At 39.2% G+C, this 23,411-nt stretch overlaps 1 protein-coding gene across 4 annotated transcripts in view; it reads left to right on the top strand.

Annotated features, from left to right (window-relative positions):
- The first annotated feature begins 2,543 nt into the window (after positions 1 to 2,543).
- Positions 2,544 to 23,411, top strand: part of add3a (adducin 3 (gamma) a) — a 76,830-nt gene continuing 55,962 nt past the window's right edge. For all 4 annotated transcript variants that reach the window (XM_077523562.1, XM_077523561.1, XM_077523558.1 and 1 more), the window contains exon 1: positions 2,544 to 2,696. The gene's annotated coding sequence lies outside the window, so the exon portion shown is untranslated. The remainder of the gene's footprint in view (positions 2,697 to 23,411) is intronic.

Below are 23,411 nucleotides of genomic sequence, written 5' to 3'. Positions count from 1 at the left end.
GTAACATGCCGCAAATTTACACTTTACGTCTTCTAGCATGAAGACTGAAGTTATTCTTATCTTAAATGTGCTATCACATCGTGGTAATTTGATTAATTAAAGTCCATGTCATAGTGTGCGTTCAGGCCCTAATGAGCTCCTCCTGACCTTGTGCCAGACATGGACTCATTACATGTAGCGGCAGGTTTGCATCTGTCACATGAGGTTACAGTGAACATGGGAATTAAAGAAGACACTAGCTCCTCCCCCCTCCCCGTCGCCCCTCTAATATGCCCCTTGCGTTCACTGAAATGGGAAATGGCCTCAGGGTAGTCTCGCAAACACTTTGACAGTATATTACAGAAAATAAATTGATATACAGTAATTAGTATTATAATTATTCTGTGAATTTGAGGTACTTATAATGTAAGAGTATCTCCGATTTAAAAATTCACCAACACTATTTTCAGTCTTCCTCTCCTCAAAGGAAGCAAGCAGAAAAATAAAAAACGAGATGGTCATAAATAATCTAGACGCACATCCCTTTTTGAAACCGCAGAGAGGGCTTTGACCTTCTGCACATTTGCCGCAAACCTTCTAATGTTAGAGCAGGCATCCAGCTACTGCGACGCTTCATAAGAGGAGGCAGGTTTATTTTGGGACAGGTATGTGCTTTTTCAGGGAGACTGGTTGTGGTCACCAATGAGTAGTCTGCTGCATACATGTTAGCATCTTGAAAATGAAATGATAAACATGAGAGATATCAGAGTGAAGGGGCAGTACTCGGATGGATGCATTCGGACACTTTGCTCAGTTGCATATTGCATATCTTCTGTTGGCTCAGCAAGCACAAGTCCCATAATGATACTTGAGTCGTCTCATTTGTTTATCGTTGCAGTACCAAAGACCAAAAAAAAATTCTGCATCCTCAGCTAATGTTATTTTGATGAAACGTTTTGTAATTAGAGACATGCCGCAGCAGATTTCCTGGAAAATCATAGCTTGCAGTCCTGACAAGAGATTAATTGAAAAACAAGGACAGATATAGGACTAGTGTAAGGAGGGAATCCCTGACAATTTAGGTCAGACTTACAACTCTGTAGAAAATTGAATGAGCTCAGGGAATTTCGATGTTGCACTCTATATACACTGCAGAACCGTTAACATGGCAGACATAAAGATGTGAAGAAAAACAGTTCCTGATCATGTGTCCATCTCTGTGATTTGTGTCTCTTTGTTGTGTTGGTTCCATTGAAATTTATTGTTCAGTGACAATGGATCCTGGTGCAGCTATGGACAACTATTCATTACAGAAGGTGGTTTTTAATAAGCAGCATTAAAGTTAATAGGATGGAAAAGCAAGGCTCCTTAGTGGTGGAAACTGGGAAAATCAAAGAAGGTTGTTTGTCAGCAATTGTAGTAAACTTTTGTCACTCGTCAAGGACTTTCTGGGACCAAGCTACAATGATTGCGAAGAGAAGAGATGAAAGGGATGTGCAATAGTGTGCTCTGACAAGAAGAGAAAAACAGGAATATGAGGGGAAGGTCAAGGTGGCATTAAGGGCTGAAATAAAAACTTGTTTTTAATCGACAAAATAATTGAGAAATTAATTGATTATTAAAATAGTCATAGTTGCAGCCCTATAGAAGATTGCATCTGTAATTCATTTTTATCATTAGTCGCACAGAAGGGAATGTAGGAAAAACATAGAAGAAAAAAATGGAGTTGAGATGCATAAGTGATAAAATCAAGAGGTGGTTAGAGATTCACTGCAGTTTTCAAACTGTGACAGTCCCACACATACAACTATTTATTCTATTTATTCAATGGAATTAATTACAGCATTTAATCATGATGCACAGACTGTTTAATTCTTTACATTCTCATACTGTATTATGTAATAATTCTATTCTTCACGAGGTATAATGAAAGTGCTACTTTTCCAAATTAAAGAAAACTTACGAGTGTGGTTACAGAATGAACTAAACTCATATCTCAAGGCCCTGTACTTTTACTCTGTTTTTATTAATATTTCTAAAAAAAAAATTTGGCCTTTGAAACCCATTTAGAAATTGTATTTCTGCTCACCAAAATGCTCTCGTCATATAAATAAATGGGTAGCCAAAACCACACTGCAAATACAGCTCGACCCTCATTCATGGTTTTTTAGTTTATTTATTTTTTTGGTCATATTCTGATCGTCCAATGCAAAGTGGTTTCAGCAGTTTCTCGTTGTACTACTTTTTAAGTGGTACTATTTTTATTCTGTCCTTTCCCCCAACCCTCCTATGTGTGCTAGAACATTTAACATTCATCATTTTATTCCCAACCTCTCCTTCTCCTCGTTCATCCTCCTAACACACATGCTCGACGTTCTCTGCAGCAGATAAGTCGTGTTATTTGCTCAGCATAAAACTCGATAAAGCAGATTGTTCCTGCTTTGGGGGAGGACAGAGGAGCACCGGGGGTAAAAGAGAGGGCGAGGGCGAGGGAGAGATGGGAGGGGCGCGAAAGAAGGAGGGCAGCTGGAGCGGCAAGCTACTTTGACAGTGTTGGGCTCGAAAGAGGGCGGCGTGCTAGAGAGAGAAAGTGAGCAGCAGCAGCAGCAGCAGCAGTGCTGGCAGCGGACTTACTGCAGTGCAGGTGGATCACATCCTGCTGCTCCAAGAGGAAGATTGTCAGGCACGGAGAAACACATTGGCTGTTTAACCAACAGGTTTGTTGCACTTTTTTTTCTCTCACAACTGCAGCTGATAGTAGCCTGGTTTGTGTTCTGTGGCAGACATAATGAACACAGTGTTCCCCACCAGCAGGGTTGTTATCTCACTGCCCTCCATTCTTATTGACTGTGCACTTGTGATGTTTCCCAGAGCTGCCAGTGCCAGGGAACTATGAACTGCATGCGTGATTTTAAGGTTGCCATTGTGTTGCTAATGCATGCACTAAAGCTTGAGATTCAGTCTTTTACTTAAAAAGTGAAGAGAGGCTGGACATTCCATTTTGGCTGCTTCAAGTGTCTAGCACGCTAAATGAAATAGCAGAGGGCTCTCTTCGCTCCTTTCACAGGACTTTTCTTTTCTTCTACAGAGAAGAATAGAAAGGGAAGATGTGAATGGGCCCGAGATGGCTTTCTGTGTGCACAAGAGAGGTGCCGCCCTCTCAAGTGTCAGCATGCTCAGCCAGTGGATGCTGACTAAGGGGGGTGCTACATGTGTTTATAGTTTGCAGATGGGGGCTGGGCTTTTGCAACTGGGCCCCATTGATAAGAGATAAGCGATTACCTGTGTTTCCCTCTTGATATTGTGTATCATGTGTCAATAGTTCAGAAGTTTGAAATTGCTTGAATTGCTCGAACCCCCAATTATGACATGGGGTGATAAGCACAACTTTTGTCAATGCCTTTCGGAGTTAATAGTGAGGAGGCTCCTTCATCCTTATTTGTCCAAAAGACTCATACACACAATAATTATTTTCTTCTTAACAAATTTAATGCATTCACCGCCGACAGTTTCACCCCTGGTTTGTTAGTGTTATTTCTCTATGGCATTTTTCTTTTCTTTTTTTCTTCTTATGGGCATGGATGCACGTCACACTCACTTTTTTCCTTGGAAGTAAACTTCTATGCTCAAAACATCTCTTCTCAGTTTGTTGTCATGGTAACACAAAGCCATACTCACATCCCACAATCGATGGGGTTTGGGTGAGCAGTGGCTCCTCTTCAAACCTTAATTCCAATAAAGTTGGGACATGTCATAAATAAAAACAGAAGATGTTCAACACACAGACAAAACATTCAATGTTCAAACTGATGAACATTATTGTGTGACCCTTGTGACCATGTCAAAGTGTCCTTGAGCAAGATTCTGAAACAAGAAGACTGTAAATAACTTTGAGTACCTAAGGTAGAAAAGTGCAATACAAGTGAAAGCCAATTTACAATTTACACAGCGTCCCACCTTCATTGGGTTTGTGTATGAGATTAAAAAAACAAGGTTGGGTCAGTAATTAATCTCTAAGGTAGCACTGTTTGTGTGCCCTCACTCTGACATTGTTCCCTGACATGTCTTCTTAACTTTGTTTGTTTGTTTTTAAACCTTTCTTGCCTGTCTCTAAACCATAAAACAGAAATCTGCCTACCATCTCAGTTCCAGTAAATTTAGCCACAAATCTCTCTGCAGTGCAATTGTCTGGCAGCCAACTGCTCCTCTCAACAGGATTGGGGAGGGACCCAAGAGATTAAGTTCCAAGTTGAGTCTTGTGCTGCAGTTGATTTTAAGATAAGAACCATTTTAGACTGGTGTGTAGTGTTGGCACTAATGGGTGTTTCTGCACTTTCTGACATCATTCTTGCATGCACCTACCTGTACATGTCATAAAACATTACTAATCATTGACTCGAACTAGCTGGGTAATTACTGTGGTTATCTAGTAATATTACTGTAGACTTTAGTTTTGGCTCAATAACCTCTTGGACACACAAGACCATATTATTATTGGGTTTTTTTTGTTACCCCTGTCTCTGTTTCTCTTGACCAACGGAAATCAAAGAACTGGTGAAATGTTTGGGAAACTCAACATTTTGAGCTCTGAAACGTTATCATTACCAAAAGGGCTAAGAGCCATGCGGGCTTTGACAGAAGAACGAAACACCTCTTAGATTTCATGCAGGTTTGCTCTCAGGGCCTCAAACTCACTGTGATCAAGTTTCTAACAGTCAAAATCACTTTGTTTTGTTATTGCTAAGGTTGCTCAGAGTTCAGTTTGTGTGGCAAATTCATTGTGGTTTCCGTTTACTGAAATTAATGTGCAGCGTTTTATCAAATCCTATCATCTAGGGGTGTGAATTGCCTAGTACCTGACGATTCGATCCGTATGACGATTCATAGGTCACGATTCGATACCGATTAATCCCGATACAAATTTACAAGTCGACTGTTGCGATTTTTTTTTTTTACTCAAATTTAGAAAATACCATTCAGTAAACTTATACATGTACACTGTAAGATTTATATGAAAATGTATTATTTATTGATCTGAAACTTCAGTGTTTTAACTGTGAGCCACTGTATTTAACAAACAGGTTGTAAAAATTTTCATGTTTGAACAGCATTGAAATAAAATATTAAGGCTTAATGTTCCATTAATATAACATTCTTCCATGCTTAAGGTGTGAAAGTTAGACGTTTTGTTGACTATTTTTCCATTAAAAATGGAGGTTAAAAAATCGATTCAGCTGCCTATTGAATCGATTCGAGAATTGCGTGCTGTAGTATCGCGATATATTGCCAAATCGATTTTTTTTTTAACAGCCCTACTATCATCTGAGGTTTGGGGAAAGGAGTTAGTTTGTAATGTAGGGTCATACTATGTCAGTCATGTCTAAATTAGAGCTGTCAAACGAATACATTTTTTAATCAGATTAATCACATCTTAGAATTTTGATTAATCATGATTAATCACTGGCTTAAAAAGGCTTTTTTTCCCCAACATATTTTGCCCGCTAAATTTGAAGCGCACCTGTTATGTTAATTTTTTCGACATTTAACTCTTTGACCGCCATAAACGTTTAAAGACGTTCAGTATAAACCTAGAATTGGCCGCCATAGACGTTAATTGACGTCTACTATGTTTTTTTATGGAAACGGGTGGAGGAAAGCCTTGGGCAGCTGTGCTCCAAGTATCAAGCCGATCGGGTTACTATAATGAGTATTCCTGGCCACTAGATGGCTGTGATGAGTCTTTTGGACAAGATCGGGTAGGAGACAACAGTAGAAGAAGAGAAGCGGAGCTAGAGTGTTGAGGGGGATAGAATGGCTAACTTGGCTAAGGGAGTCAAAAAGGCTACAGATGGCAATCAGCTCACGCTTGATCCTTATTTTCAAAGCTCAAAAGCATCGACCAGTGCTCAAGAGCACAGTGATGACGGAGTTAAGTCATAGTTGAAGCGGTGACGTGGCCGTTTCGACCACGTCCGAAGGCCCCACCGGCTAGCGATGCTAATAACGTCCTAAGGCCGCACCGGCTAGCGATGCTAATAACGTCCTAAGGCCCCACCGGCTAGCGATGCTAACACCGGAGAAAAGTGGTGCACAACTGAGCACGTCTGCACAGATGACGTTTCATCATGGGTCCGATGCAAGACAGTCTTGGACAGTCTTCCAAAGAATGTGAAGGTAAGCGCTAACATGCTAAGAGATTGCTAGTAAGATTACTTTACTAACTTTTCGGCGATCTGCTAGCAGCGTGTGTAAATGTGCTGATATACACTAGAACATCTATTACCTATACAAACGTGAATGTATATTTTATAGATCGTGCTCACAGCAACGTCCGACCGCTGGTTCTACGACGAAGAAAGGTAAAAACAAAACAAAAACAAAAACGTTTGCAATACACCGCAACAAGCTCCCCTTCATAGGGCCCAAAGTGACCCTTCTCACAGTGAGCAGAACAAAGGTAAAAAGAAAAAAAAAAAAAGATTCTCCACAGCTCTAATAAAATATTTGATGGTAAACTTCTATAATTTACAGAATGTGCATCAACCAATACATCGAAGAAAAAAAGGTAAACATGCACACACACACACACACACACATTGCATCACAGTGCTCTAAAATAATATATGATATTGAAATGTATATTTGCAGATCCCAAAGATTCTGGCTGGCTTGAAGTTGATGAATTCGGCTGGCAGCCAACCATCTTCCCCTTTGCTGCAAAACCAGGACGAAGGGATGCTGCAGCAGAGCTGAATTCCCACCTGCCAGCTGACATCCTGGAGCTCTTCATCACGGATGAACTTCTCCAGCACATCGTTCATCATACCAACCTCTACGCAAATCAGTCCATGCAGAAGCAGACTGACAAAAACTGTTGCGCACGTGTAAATAGTTTGCAAAGAGTTTTCCAAATTGTTTGTTCGGATTGCTACTGTTGCATGTAAATAAACTGTTATTTTGCAATCAAAAAACATTTTTTATTGTTGGGGTAGTGTTTTATAGAAGTTTAGGTGTTTGTAGAATCCCTCATGCAAAAAAAAAAAAGTGCCAAATTCACTAGAGTGCATGAAATAACATCGTTTCACAAAAAGCTTGATTTCTCCGTATTTTGGAAGAAAATAGAGGATTTGGGTGAAACGAAGGTGTTTTCTATTGTTGATTACTGAAGATCCGAATAAGGTAGAAACAAACTTTTTTTTTAGATGAAAGATGAGACTTCAATCTTTCATTTGGTAGTATCCGCGTTTCCATAGTCCTAACACAACATTTTCTGTGGAGCTTGAAAGATCGGTAAAATTCTGTAAATCAGCTGGCAGTATAGGGGTTACCTTTTCCGAAACTGGCTGGCAGTCAAAGAGTTAATGTTATGAGGACATCTTCAGAAATGTATATCCACTGCACACGCTCATCCTGCTTTTCTAATCAATTAATTATTTACATAATTTAAAATGGGAAAAAAAATGACCTACGGCATATGTAAACATTTATTAAATGCTTTACTTTAATGCATGTATGTTTATTGCTCAAACTTGAACAGCTACCTTTAACGTAACCATCCGTTGTCGGCTAAAACTTAATTGTGTGATTAATCTGTGGTAATACAATGAATAATGCGATATTTTTTTGTGATTAATTAATTAGTTAACGCTTTAACTTTGACAGCACTAGTCTAAATGTAAATAGAAATGTCTGAATTATTCCACACAGGTGTTAACCTGACACAACATTTACCATAGTGAGTTATGGCTTGCTGGGTGACAGATCTACAAAAATTAACACTTCAAATTTAAACGAATATAAACTTGTAATCAATTCCGAGTTCTTTGGAAGGGTCTCTGAACTATGTCCTCAATGCATAGGTTTGTAGATATTAATAGATATTTTGATGTGAAATGATCTAATAAGTAAATCCCACAAAGGACTGCTGGCAGGCCATTCTTCCCTCTCCTCTAAGTTCTGGAGGAAGTCACTGATAAAACCTACTTTGTGGGGACAAGCATTGTCACCTTGTAGGCCAGAGTTCAGTCCCAGACCACGGGATTAGCACTGGTTGCGGAATGTCTTCTAGATGTCTCTTTGCAGTGAGGTTGGCTCCATCAATCGATGGAGCAATAGGCATAGTGTTCTCTCGGGCTTCTTCACAGTTTGACCCTACGATCCAATGATTTTTTGGGGGGGTCTTGTCTTCATTAAAAATCATTTTGGTTGATGCCGTTTACAATTTATAATGTTAGAAAAGTGTACAGGCTTGCTGATTTTATATGTTTTGCATTCAGAAACCATATACTGCCGTTGTTCATCTTTGGATATCCATGTACTTATTAACTGTTTTTTGGGGAACAGTTGGTATGTGAGAGACCCAGGTTTCTAATCTTGGCTTGGCAGTTGGCACCTGTCTTTGTAGAGTTTGCATGTTCTCCCAGTGACTTCTTCCACACTCCAAAAACATGCACGTTAGTTTAATTGAGGACTTGTGAATTTATTGTACAGGTGTCTATTCTGTATGTACCCTGCGATTGTGTCCTGGACAGGCTGCAGCCCATTTTAACAGGATATGGACAGATGAGATAGCTTGTTATTGTGATATCAAAGCTCCACAAATTCTTTCCATGAGAGACAAACTTTAACTTGTTGATGAAACAACTGGAAACACAGAGGAATTGAAGCCATCTGGACTGTACATGCCCGGTTTGATGTGAATACAGCACGAAATGATCCAATGAGAATGAATGCCTTCATTTCTGTTTTCTCACTATGTTGTCATTTCCTGTGCAGCTGGTTCCGTCACAGAAAAACAGAACCAAGGAGATGAGAAGTCTAAATGGCAGTCATGCCAGTGTGCTGGGCGTTCCCCACTGCTGAGAAATGTACAGTGAAATGGATTGTCTTGTTTTATAATATGAAGCTAATGACGGCACTGAGAAGACGCAGATGTGAAGCACCATTTGTGTTTATAAATTGAGTTTGCTAATAATGCACAGAAGATGGGAACGCTCTGTTGATGTGAATATTTTGGATAGAATTTTAGAATGTCCGGATTACATTGTGGTACAGCACATTCTGGTGGGCCACAATCCACCAAAGTACCTATGAAACATGGTGGGAGCAGAGGTGGTTATTTGTCCAGCCTGTAAGATTTTCACACCTGACAGTAATCTGCTCACTAATCATTACAACAGGAGATTTGAACACTAAGCAATAACAAAACAAAAAGTTAGCTACCGGACTAAAACATATTCCTGTCCAAAGTAAAGCAATTCGCTTCAAGGAAACACATTTTTACGAACTGACAATCGAGGCGTTGTGAAAAGCAAACTGCTCAGAGTAAACATGAAGTATCAGCAAATATTCTAAAGTCTAAAGTCTTATTGTCATATTATTATTATTATTATTATTATTATTATTATTATTATTGCTATAATAAAGCCCTCCAGTCATTCGGGCTTGTTCAAAAACAGCATTCCTGAGTGTGTCGAAAACAAACCTCTAAGAACAATCAATGGACCCATTGTGAAAAGCTAACTGCTTGGACTAATCATCAGCAAATATTGAATCATGCCTTATACAGCCTGGCAGTCATATCTCAAATTCAAGTTAGAAGCAATTTACCCACAGTTAATATTAAAAGTTAAAAACAAACATTAACCAGTATGACGCAACGACACGGCATTACCGTGGAGGATCGCCAGCATTGGAAAACATTGTATGGTCAGCTCAACGCACCGGGACGGGATCCCCCGACCCTCGCTGGAGAACTGAGAGAAGAGGAGAGAGTATGACACAACTTTAGAGTGAAACTCAAATTATTGAAAACTTGATTTTCAAAACCATGGTAAACCGTCAAACTGATAATCGGCCCATGCCTAGTTTTGAATAATATTTAATCCATCACATTGTTTTGTTATATGCATTGAACACAGTGTTGTCACAGTGAGTCGGTGAACGTGATTTTGAGAGCAAACAAAAAAACATTTTTTATATACTCACCGTCACCACCATGCCACACCTTGCTACATGAAATAGCAATTAACGTGCAAAACTTTCATAACTCTGAAATATTCTAGATATACACAGTCAGCTTGCTAAATGAATCATGTCAACAAGTGAAGGTAAAAAATGTGCACATTAAATGCTAGCATTAGCCAAAAATGTCCCACCCCTCAGTAAGCTAACATATTTAGCTGTTTGCATGTAAACTAAAAAACAATTCTTGGAGATTTAACAACATGCATGTGTAACAGTGTAACATAGTTAGGACAATAAACACAAAGTTCAATGGAATATCAAAACTTTTTGGAGGTAAAAGAAGGAAGTACGTCAAAGGCAACGTTTAGTAATGTTGACTTAGAGCCAATGTATTGTTAGTTCACGTCTGTTTGTGTGCGAGATAACTTTCTTAATGCAGTTCACCGCTTCAAAGCACACATTTTGGCTTTTGACCACAACACTTGTCATCAATGCATCGAAAGTAGCTCATTCGGAGTCAGTTGCTTTGCTTGCCTCACGCTGCCTGGGTTCTGGCAGGTAAATGGATCAGTCTTATGGAAGTCATTAAAATTCCTTGGGAACATGTGGACACTTGTTTATTTTTCCACCCAAGCCTTTTGAGTGGCAGGCTGCCAGGATTGTGCACTGTCCTTCTTCATCCTCAGAGGAGATTGAGAGTGGAGCGGCAGAAAGACAGGTGGGAGTCAGAATGACAGTTGAAGAAGACAGATGGATGGAGGATGAAAGTTGAGTATGGAGGGATGAATGCAAAAGACACTGTCTCCTGAATGACAGCGAAAATTAATGGAGTTAGAGCTGAATGTAAAAAGAATTAGACTTACTCAGACTTGAGTTGAGATATGAACTTAGTTTGGTTCAGTTCAGTAAAGTACTGTCTGTGTATGATTTCTGTTCGTTTTTAGAACTCATTAACAACTAAAATAACAAACGAGGACACTAGGTAGACTGGCACATGAACAGAACGAAAAGTGAGGAGGGACAAATTACAATGTCAATCATTGACATTCGTATAGTTCAGTGGTCCGTAATTCGAGAGCCATTTGAACCCGTTTCATACAGTAAAGAACACCATAAAATCTCAAAACCCTTTGGAAATCTAAAATGGAGATTGTTTCTTCGTCTTTCTTTCTGTGTGATACGTCAGTGCATCCACCATATTGGATGCGGCCAAAAAATATGCAAATTATACTTGTAAAATGGTGTTAGAATGACATAATATGATCTACAGCAATGGTTCAGTATAAATCCCATGAGTTCTGATCTTCACAGATCGCTTTACTTTGCCTCATCCAATATGGCAGCGACGTCGCGGTAAGATTCAGCGCTTTTTTTTTTGTGCTGTAAATATTGTCCATGATGATACTTGCCAGTGGGAAGGTTTCAAAGTCCAAAGGGTGCCATTCAAGACATACCATGTGCCCCTCTTCAGATTGAGGTCGCCAATGGGTCTGTCTAAGAGCATTCTAAAGTTGCAGTGTGCGTTCCTCCCCCTGATTGGTAAAACAGACAGGAGCTCCTGAGAGAAATATTAATGCCCAGCTTTTGTTGCAGCATTCTGAATGCTCCATTGGCAACTTTGTAAATTAACTTTGACAATTTTAGCATCGTGAACATACCAGCCACCATCTATTTAGAATGTTGTGTCATAACTGATAAAATTGGCAGATACCACCATCTCTCTTCAAAAAAAAAAAAAAAAAGAATAATGGATGAGGAGTCAAATTATAATGACACCACAGGGAGGGTAAAGAAAGAAAGCAGGTCTATGATTTGTTGGAGCATAGCTATGGTATCAACGTGCACAGCTGAAAAATGTATCAGACTGAATGCCGATACTACTACAGATACTCCCGTCAATGTGGGCCAAGAGACAAATATTGCAGCAGCTTGTCATTGTCATTGTCTTTCCACTTCCCGTCTGTATTTCTCTGTTGGATCATCCAAAGTGTAACTGGCAAATTAATGTGGAGTCCACACGTGATCCTCACTTTTACTTTTGAGATGTAACCACAGTGGTTTATGTAATAAATACTACACCACTATAAACTTCAACCTCATAAACCTTTATTCAAGTATATCAATCCTGTGGATGGTTAATGTACATGTGTGAATATTGATTTCATTTAATGACCAAATTAATAAATAGATTAATCATGTCCTATTTCAGATCAGGCTTTCCAAGTATAAATGGTGCGTGCAGTATTGAAGCAACCTGAGCTCATTTAACACAGATGTTTGGTACCTGGCCATGGCAGCAACAAACCATTAACCTCCAGGAGCTTTTCTTCTGTTAATGCCTGATTCAACTTTATGTGATAAAGATTACACGCCTAAGCCTGAAGTTTAAAGAGAGAATCCCTTCTACTTTATGGTCTTCCGTCAGTTATCTAATCTACATTTTGCATTCCTTGCTCTTCTTCAGCTTACTTTTAGAGAACATAAACATTGGTGGCCTGCAGTCAAGACTGCTCCTTTGGTATGTTGCCGCTCTGTCTGATGTTGACGTGTGATGGGTGTATTGCATGGCAGCTTTACAAAACCTCCTGTCAAGTTGACAAGCGGATAAAAGAGCAAGAGATAGAAGATGTGGTTGATAACATTCATTGTGAGTTTTACTGTATATTAAGCTAATGGGTACATAATGGCATGACTTATGTAGATCACTGTAGAGGGTCAAAATTCAGTGCTTTGTATGAAAATAAACTCAGAGAACTCATACATTATCAATAACAATCCACTCCATTTTATTTAGAGCTATTTAAGTTCATCTATGGTGACTCTTCTTTAATTATTAATTCGAAAATTGTGTGGGGAAAAAGACAATACTTCTTACACGTAAAAGTCGATTTTAGCATTGCTCTGAAAACTGCAATGTTATAGCATTTACATCATCTACAGCACCTTCTAATATATTCAGTTTGTTTCGCTACTGTCCTCTTGGAACAATAAGCTCAAATGAGTACGGAATAAAGAGAGAATGCAGGAATCTTCCAGATCGGGTCGGGGCTATTCATGGAGATGAATTCAGAAAGCTGAAAGGATATGAAAAGAGAGTAAGAAAGGACATGGACAAGGTCTATGAGACCCATTTCTCCTGCATGGTGGTCTCATCTTGTGTGGTTGCTTTAGAGGCCCAGAGAGAGATGCTGATAATTGGCCTCTTTCGGGTTCAAATGGAATGCAGCGTACCACAACAGCATGAATGAAAACATTTCTGCCAGTATATAGTGCTGAATTCACTTTCCACATCGAAGAATTCCTCATCTTCAGTGAAATGCACACTCAGCGTTCATAGTCAATGTTGACAATTTCACATGAATGAATGTGCATTAGAAAGGATAACATTCGCACAGTCCTACACACCATGAAGTTGTCACTTCTGACACTGTCCCTTGACTGGACTTCACATCCTCACAGGAAGCGTGTCCTTCCTTCATCCTCACTCACATGTACATGCATGCCCGATTGCCCATACACACTTGCATGGGAGGATGTTTTTAAAGTGGGAACAGGCGTTGAATATGAGCTAGACCCTCGCTCAGGCAACTGCCAAATAACATGATAAGGAGACACGGATGAAAAAGCACAGACTACAGATAAGCTCAGGAAATGATACTTTTGCATCATTACTGACCAAAGTACTGTATGTGTATGCATGTGAGTTCTGTAAAAAAACCCAAAATCAAATAAAATACTGTGTATGTTTATATGTTTCTGCTTGATGAAATTAAAATTAGAAATACGGGAGAGAAAACAACACAATATCATATATTTGTGTAAGCCTGGTTTGTTAAAATAAAATGACCACGAGGAACTGTAATTGTGTCAGGGTGTCAGCAAAAGTTTGTTGTCATTTTTTCCATCTATTGAACTGCATTTGAATAGTAGACTGACGGCTCTTGCCAGTCTATATATGGGCATTCACCTAGCAGCTAGCCACTAGATGCTAACGCTGGCAACAGTATGTTAGTGATAGACCAATTTTTTTTTCCCAGGCTGCTACCGATACAGATTATTAGTAGTCAAGGAGACTGATTACCAATATTTTAAGCCGATATGCATTTGAGGTAAAAGAGAAAATATTATTTTTATTATTTTTCACAATAATTGTAGGGAGCTTCCTGGGCAATCAGCATGTGTTGGGCTAAATTGAAAACTAAGCAAGTACACAAATGATCAGTTCCCTAAAACTTTCTACTGTAAATAAAAGTTTTACAAAATTTCATAATTTCTTAATTTATTTTGTTTTATTATTTTAAAAAATACACCTCTCGGTGAGATGCCAGCTTTATCGGCTTTTAGAATCGTAAAAAGGCTGATGTAGATATTTGTCAAAATGCCAAATATCGGCACCGATAATTGGCCTGACCTGATAATTGGTCTATCCCTACCGTATGTCAATGTCAGCGTAAGTAATTAGACGTTTTTTTTAGTGCCCTTAATTAGTAATCGAACATGATTTCAGGCTAACGTGTTGATATTAGTGGCAGCTGTTAAGTTAGTGACTGCAATATAAACTGGCCCCAACTACAGTTGGGAAGACAAGTGAATACAGCCGCCACACCACCATTCGCTACCGGGAACAACTTAAAATTAAAAGCATACCAAGGCATTGATGTTGATGTATTATTTGGTAAGCTAGGGTTTAATGTGAAGTTAGCTTTCTCAAATTCTCACCACGTGTTATTGTCATGCATGGCATCCTCAGAAAAAAAAATGAAGTGAGAGTTCGAGTAAATTTCCCTTCTGAAAGTGGAAAAGGAGTTTTTGTTTGCCAGTCTGGACGAGTGCTGTGACAAGAATGCTTAATAAATTGTTGATGAGGTGAAGAAGACTCTTAGGAGCTTGCATCAAAGTGCTTGACCTTCTTCGCATCATTGACTTTCCCTCTCATTGATGGATGCTTTGTTATGATTTGTGTAACAACCCCCCCGCGAGCCTTTTGGCCGACAGGGTCGGAAACACGGGGGACTCGCGCGAACACACGTGAACTCCGGACACGCCACTCTCTCTGACAGCCTGATTATTGAGCGCTCAGATGTGACGGAAGGGGTCAAAGCACAGAGCAGGGACAGTGACTCACCGAGAAGAACGCTTGCGCTTGTTTCCCTTCCTGTCATGGTACAGCATGCTGAGATTCTCTTTCATACAAAACAAAAACTCTTCAAAGTCCCCTGGCCAAATTCCAGTGTGTCAAGACCACCCTTTTGATCCACAGTGTAGCACACATGGGTCCAAGATGGAACAGAATTTCTTTTGCACTGTGTAGCATTCCCCCTGCATCACCTTCATCCATTTAGGCCCAAACTCTTTTTGAGTGCAGTGCCTGTGTTTGATCTATGTTGGATGGCCTTTATGAAAGGAAGTTAAAAGTCCAACACAGCTTCTAAATTCCAAATATACTTTTAATGTGTAGATGAGAGTGTCGAAAATGTTAAGCTTCAACAAATGGCCTTTTCTTTGGTACAGAACTGCTTGGTGATTTATTCCCCTGTTTGTTCCTAGGGAGAGCAAAGTGCCTCTTTGTGGTGTTTGTGTGAAGCGTGGTCGAGTTGTTTTCACAGTTTTGCTTCAAACCATGTGGAGTTTCATCGGATACTGATGGGGCTGATTGTGACGTAACACTTGAGACGTTTTTGGCAAAACGGTCGTATCTTGTGGTACTTTGATGTCACCGTAAAAGTGAACCATTTGTAATGTCAGACTCCTGTTTGCGGTCCCCACTAGCTTTTTGTCTCAGTGTCGACACTTTTTGGCTTTTTTCCCGCTCGGGTGGGGTCATCGCTTGCTTGGGCTGTTTGTTTGACCATCGCCATGGAAACTGGTAAATGTGACTGTGAGCGAGTGGCCCCTTGTGCAGATGTGTGCGCACTAGCTAGCATGATTAGACTGCAGTTGTACTTCACAAATAATGACCTCACTTAGACACAGACCCCACAATATCAAATCTGTCTTCTGCCTCATGTTGTGTAATGGATAGTCCCGGAACACAAGCCAGCATTGGCCCCCTCAACTGTGTGTCGAGAGATGGGGAGAGTTGGACCAGAGACCAGCACATTGCTTTCTGACAGCAGCAACTAAGCATAACTGATTTAGAATTTAATTTCCTAATATTTCAATGCGAGGTTCATTGGGGGGAAAAAATGAGATACCAGGAAAAGAAGAAAAGGGTAAATAGAGTTCATGAGCTGACAAAGGACTTCAGTGTTCATTGTACTCGATCTTCATTGATAAAAATCAGTCCTAAAAATCTTTCACTGGGAAAACTTGGAGCACAGCCAGCCCTCTTGTTTGCGTACTTACTGGTAAGAAATCATTGTTATTTGAAAAATCAAGATGCTTCTCCAGTAAAGGTGAAATAACAACTTTGTAATCCAAGTCTAGCGAAAACTAGATTGATACATTACATCACGTAAGCTGTCACCGTGCATTTTGCTTCATTCGAGGAAGGTCGGGAATCGGAACTATCCTAGTCGGATTTTCCCAGTTCCAACCTGAAAGCATTCGAGGCGAAAGTAAACAACCAAAATGGCGGATAGTGATGAACTGTTTTTTGTTTGGGTCCTCAGGACACATTTTGACCTCCAGCAAACTTGCCTTCTCGCAAAAAATCAAATTCCATACAGTTCAGTAGTTCACCGTATAATTTCATGCAGTGAGATAGCGACAAACTGTCACGTATGTTGTGTTACGTGAAGTTATGTTGAATATTTTTGAACGAAGAAAGCTATCTAGTCTTTCATTTACGATCTGTATTTTTTTCTGACTTCGCAAGGGGGATTTCCGAGTTCAAGGGTGCGTTTCTGTACACACTTCCTGGTATGAAGTTAGAAAAGTCAGAGTTCCCACTTTCCTTGAATGCAGCATTCATTTAGCTCTTTTTTTTTTTTTTTTTTAACTTGGGCTTTTTCATGACACTTTTTTAAAGTAGGGGCACTCACGTTCAAAGTAGATTTTGTAACAGCAATTTGGTGCATAATGAACTAAAAAGAAACTCTACTACCTGTTGAAAACAGAAACTTCAAGTTAGCTCATGTGCAACATTCATCTGTTGTCAGTAAGAAGCAGTAAAGTTTGTAAAAAAAAAAAAAAAACAACTAGAGCTGCGAGCAGCTATAAAGGGCCCTCGCAACCCGGGCCACGTTGCGGTATATGCAAGTCGGGGGACTTGCACGTTGGGGTACTGTTAAATAGACAAGGACCATGGAAAATAGAAATGCATTTGCCGTGCCTTGTGTGTAAAAAGGTGCAGTAAAAGGCCAAAAATGATGCACAATTCCCAAAATAAATTCAAAAGTGTGGACTTTCTGATGTGTGTGCAAAGTTTCATGAAAAGTCGCTCGTTTGATATTCAAAACCAGCATCTGTTTATTTGAAAACATTGCATGGCACAGAGATGGTGTGTGATCAAATAAAAAGCTTTTTGATGACTCTTAATGTGGTGTCGCTGTGCAACACATATGTATTCATGACATAGTGAAGTATTGTGACAGTTTTGTAGGGTCCAGCAAACAGTAAATGTGTGACAGTTATTCAAGAAAAAATGTAGCTTTGAAGCAGGCTAACCAATGACATCATCTAAAGGGGAAAAAAGCACATGAGCAAGCATAGGTATAAGTAGAGGAGAAAAAGAGATGAAAGAAGTGCGAGAGATGGAACAGGAGAGGAATGCAGCTGTTTATGTATAGCTGTTGTAACAGGACAGATTAAATAACACTTTAACCTGGGGTTAACAGCGCCCTAGGACAGATAAACTCTTTAGTGTAAAAGTTTTCTGGGACAGATGAATCCTTTGGGGTCAAAGAGTTTGGGTTAGCACATAGTCTGTCTTAGGATAATGTAACCTCCATGGATGAATTAGTCCTAGGACGCTTTGACCTGCGGGCTAAAACTTCAGGGGGGTTAACCTGTCCTGTTATATTGTGATCATCGTCTTCGTGCATGTCCTCAGTGGCTTCTTCTGTCTGTGTGGCAGCATTTGATACATCTGTAGAACAAAAAAGAATGAAGAATCATGTTAGATCTGTGAAGTTTGGTTGTCTTAGGTGTAGTTTACAGAACAGTCGTGTGCATATTTTTAGCATGGTAGTGTCTTAATACAAATGCATATTATGTAATGCACTGTATATGGATATTACAGACGTAATATTTGACGGTGATCTTATATTCATAGTTTTTGCCCGTTAATAAATAATATAGCTAGTAAGTAATAAGACACGCAAAAATGGTATAGTTGAATCCTCTGGGTCAAAAAGCAATGTTTTAGGATTGTGTGATGAAATGATGAATAAAAGTAAGGATACGACAGGTACATAAATGGTTATATATACACACGGACATATATATTTATACAGTATAACAGTGCCGCATGTATTGGTTTTAAGGAAAGAGTTGAAAAGCAGTGTTCAGAAAAAAGCATAAGACGCACAAAGTACCATTTCACTACATGTAATAAGTTGTCAAGTAGACATGTGAATTAAGTGGTTAAGATAGTGGCTACTGTGCAAGTAAGCTTCAATTGTCTCTAAAAGGTTAGCATATGTGTTCTACATGATATCAATGGCTAGACGTGCTCGTGGAGAAACATTACAAACAGAAAAACACACTAAAGGTGCCTTTAACAAACCTGTTAATAAATGAGAACTTAATACATATATGTATGGCATACTTTATATGATTGAGAAAGTTGTCCTGTTTAGTTTATGTATTGTATACTTACGGAAAAAAGGTGGCAATCTTTGCGTATGGAGTTGATTAGAGGGTCTTTATCAAAAGAGAATTTGCTTGTTGATTTGTTCATGTTCTGTAGAAAAGCAAAGGAGTAGAAATAAATACAGTATCATACTTCATAAACATACAAGAAATTTGTAGCTGTATTAACCATTGTTGGTATTTGAAGTGATAATTTAGGAATAGAAGTGTAGTGATTGCAGAATTTATAGAGTGCTTACCTTGTATGACTTTGTAGATGGAAATGTCTTTTGTTGAAAGAGCTCTTTGTTGTCTACTATATATGCAAGGACAAGCATAAGTAGGTGTGGTTATGAAGTACTTGACCATTGAAATAAAGCAGTGGTATCAAATGTATGGACCGTGGTTTGGCTCAGGCCTGCAAAGGGGTTTAATGTGGCACAAGAGATAATCTTGTAAGGTACAAAAAATAATAATAATATAATAGGTATGCCTCTGAGTTTTCACAAATCTAGGTCAAGTCAAGTCATCTTTAGTTATTTCGCGCTTGAATCATCCAATCGGAAATGCTCCATAAAAAATGTATAGAGGGTGCGATTTATTGCAAATTGCACAAGAAATCTCTAAAAATTCATGTTAATGACAAGTCTGATGTGTGTGCAAAGTTTCACGAGTTTTCACACATGTATAGATAAAAAAAAACAAAGCAGCACTTTACTTGGCAACCAATGCATCGCTATAGCAGCAGCGTGCGACAAAATAAAAAACTTTAGATAAATTTGCATCTTAAACATCTTAAGATGAAACACACCAAGTTTGAACACGGTCGGATGAATTTTGTAGGAGGAGTTAAAATATGACCCCTAAAAAAGGCCACAAAAAAAGTCTACAAATCCCATCATAAATCAAAATGGCGGACTTCCTGTTTGGTTTAGCACATGGTTCCAAGAGACTTTTTTGTACATCGTGGGCTCTTATGTATGCCTCTAAATTATCATAGCGCTAGGTGAAACGTACAACTGGGAATGCTTCGTTAAAGAGGAGTTTTTTAGCTCAAAATGTGATGCCCGGCCCCTACGGGACTTCCTGTTGGGTTTAGCACATGGCACCAAGAGACTTTTTTGTACATCGTGGGCTGTTACATTTGTCTCCAAATTTTCGTAGCTCTAGCTGCTTCGTACAACTGGGAATGCTTCATTAAGAAGTAATTTTTTCCTTTGCAAACTGTGCATGCCACGGCAACAGCGTGCGACAAAATAAAAAGCTTTCAATAACTTTTCATCTTCAACATCTTAAGATGAATCACACCAAGTTTGGAGATGATCGGATAAACTCTGTAGGAGGAGTTCGTTAAAATAAGACCCCTATGAAATGGCCCAAAAAATGGCAACACGTTCCAAAGTAAATCAAAATGGCGGACTTCCTGTTCGGTTTAGCATATAGTTCAAAAAGAGTTTTTTGTACCTTGAGGGCTGTTACATATGTCTTCAAATATTGGTAACTCTAGGTGAAATGTACAGCCGGGAATGCTTCATTAAGTTAGAATTTTGAAACACAAAATTTGATGCCTCGCCTCTGGCGGACTTCCTGTTAGGTTTAGCATATGGCACCAACAGGCTTTTTTGTAGATCATAGTCTGTTACATATGTGTACCAATTTTCGTAGCTCTAGATTAAACGTACCACCGGCAATGCTTCGTTAAGTAAGAATTTTGAAACTGTAAATTTGATGCCCCGCCACCGTCATATAGTATGTCAAAAACTTTAGATTTTTTACCGTGATGTTGTCCCAGGTGTTGAGATGGTACAGCCCAAGTTTGAAGTCAATCGGGTTAACCGTGTAGGAGAAGCGGGCAAAAGTATGACCCCTGTAAATGTGCAAAAATGGGCCAAAATTGGACATTCAAATACTCATACCTCACTTCGTGTCTATTTTAGGGTACACATATCAAAGAGGTTTTTGTTCATCTGGATGTGCTACAGGTGCCACACAATTTTCGTAGCCATAGGACAATCGTAGCGGGACAGGGATCCGTTAAACCTATGTAGGTGGCGCTACAGAGCCATTTTTCTGTTATCATGTATGGCGACTTTAAAATATCAAATTTTTCGCCAGACCCGATCTGCGTGTAAAGTTTGGTGAGTTTTCGTTCATGTTTAGTGCCTCAAAAATGTGGTTGTTTGCGGAAAAGAATAATAACAAAGAAGAAGAAGAAGAATAATAACTAGAGCTGCGAGCAGCTATAAAGGGCCCTCGCAACCCGGGCCACGTTGGGGTACTTGCACGTCGGGGTACTGGCACGTTGGGGTACTGTCAAAGAGGACAAGGACCATCTAAAATGTTTTTGACAAGCCTTGTGTGTGCAAAGTTTCATCAAAACGCAAAATATGGTGTACAATTCCCAAAATAAATTCAAAATGGCGGACTTCCTTTTAGGTTTAGCATACGGCTACAGAATACTTTTTGTAGGTCTTAGACTAATAGGTATGCCTCTGAGTTTTCACAAATCTAGGTCAAGTCAAGTCATATTTAGTTATTTCGCGCTTGAATCATCCAATCGGAAATGCTCCATAAAAATGTATAGAGAGCGCGATTTATTGCAAATTGCACAAGAAATCTCTAAAAATTCATGTTCATGACAAGTCTGATGTGTGTGCAAAGTTTCATGAGTTTTCACACATGTATAGACCAAAAAAAAGAAGCAGCACTTTACTTGGCAAACAATGTATCGCTATGGCAACAGCATGTGACAAAATAAAAAACTTTCGATAACTTTGCATCTTAAACATCTTAAGATGAAACACACCAAGTTTGAAGACGGTCGGATGAATTTTGTACGAGGAGTTCGTGAAAATATGACCCCTAAGAAAGGCCACAAAAAATGGCTACAAATGCCGACGTAAATCAAAATGGCGGACTTCCTGTTTGGTTTAGCAGATGGTTCAAAAAGAGTTTTTTGTACCTCCAGGGCTGTTACATGCCTCTTAAAATTTTGGTAAGTCTAGGTGAAACGTACAGCCGGGCATGCTTTGTTAAAGAGGAGTTTTTTAGCTCAAAATGTGATGCCCGGCCCCTGGGGGACTTCCTGTCGGGTTTAGCACAGGTCACCAAGAGACATTTTTGTACATCTTGGGCTGTTACATATGTCTACAAATTTTCGTAGCTCTAGCTGCTTCGTACAACTGGGAATGCTTCATTAAGAGGGAATTTTTTCCTTTGCAAACTGTGCATGCCACGGCAACAGCGTGCGACGAAATAAAAAGCTTTCAATAACTTTTCATCTTCAACATCTTTAGATGAATCACACCAAGTTTGAAGATGATCGGATATACACTGTAGGAGGAGTTCGTTAAAATAAAACCCCTATGAAATGGCCAAAAAAATGGCAACACATTCCAAAGTAAATCAAAATGGTGGACTTCCTGTTAGGTTTAGCACATGGTTCAAAAAGAGTTTTTTGTAGGTCATAGTCTGTTACATATGTGTACCAATTTTCGTAGCTCAAGGTTAAACGTACAACTGGCAATGCTTCGTTAAGTAAGAATTTTGAAACTGTAAATTTGATGCCCCGCCACCGTCATATAGTATGTCAAAAACTTTTGATTTTTTACCATGATGTTGTCCCAGGTGTTGAGATGGTACAGCCCAAGTTTGAAGTCAATCGGGTTAACCGTGTAGGAGAAGCGGGCAAAAGTATCACCCCTGTAAATGTGCAAAAATTGGCCAAAATTGGACATTTAAATACTCATATCTCACTTCCTGTCTATTTTAGGGTACACAGATCAAAGAGGTTTTTGTTCCTCTGGATATGCTACAGGTGCCACACAATTTTCATAGCCGTAGGACAATCGTAGCGGGACAGGGATCCGTTTAAGCTATGTAGGTGGCGCTACAGAGCCATTTTTCTGTTATCATGTATGGCGACTTTAAAATATAAAATTTTTCGCCAGGCCCGATCTGCGTGTAAATTTTGGTGAGTTTTCGTTCACGTTTAGTGTCTCAAAAATGTGATTGTTTGCGGAAAAGAATAATAACAAATAAAAAGAAGAATAACTAGAGCTGCGAGCAGCTATAAAGGGCCCTCGCAACCCGGGCCACGTTGGGGTATTTGCACGTCGGGGTACTGGCATGTTGGGGTACTGTCAAATAGGAAACCATCTAAATTGTAAACGTTTTTGCCATGCTTTGTGTTTTTAAAGTTTCATGGAAAGGCCAAAAACGATGCACAATTAACAAAATAAAATCAAAATGGATTGGCACATGGCTATATAGAATACTTTTTGAATATATTCGGCATGCCTGCCAATATTCACACATCTAGCTGAATCATATAATCGGAAAGACTTCATAAAAATGTCTAGAGGGCGCTATTGAGCCATTTATTACAAATTGCACAACAAATCTCTAAATAAAATATTCATGTTCCAGACAGGTCTGGTGTGTGTGCAAAGTTTTGTGAGTTTTCACCCATATTTAGACTCTCAAAAAAGCATTTGTCTTCACAAACAATGCATGGCTACAGCAAAGGAGTGTGACAAAATAAAATAATTCAATAACTTTTCATCTTAAATATCTTAAGATGAAACACGCCAAAGAATGAAGACGATCTGATAAGTTCTGTTGAAAATATGACCCCTATAAAAGGCCCCAAAAAATGGCTACAAATACCAAAGTAAATCAAAATGGCAGACTTCCTTTTTGATTCAGCATATGGCTTTAGAAACCTTTTTGTA

Source organism: Festucalex cinctus, chromosome 6, assembly GCF_051991245.1.
Source record: "Festucalex cinctus isolate MCC-2025b chromosome 6, RoL_Fcin_1.0, whole genome shotgun sequence".
Lineage (NCBI taxonomy): Eukaryota > Metazoa > Chordata > Actinopteri > Syngnathiformes > Syngnathidae > Festucalex > Festucalex cinctus.
This window is presented reverse-complemented; position numbering and strand designations above follow the sequence as displayed.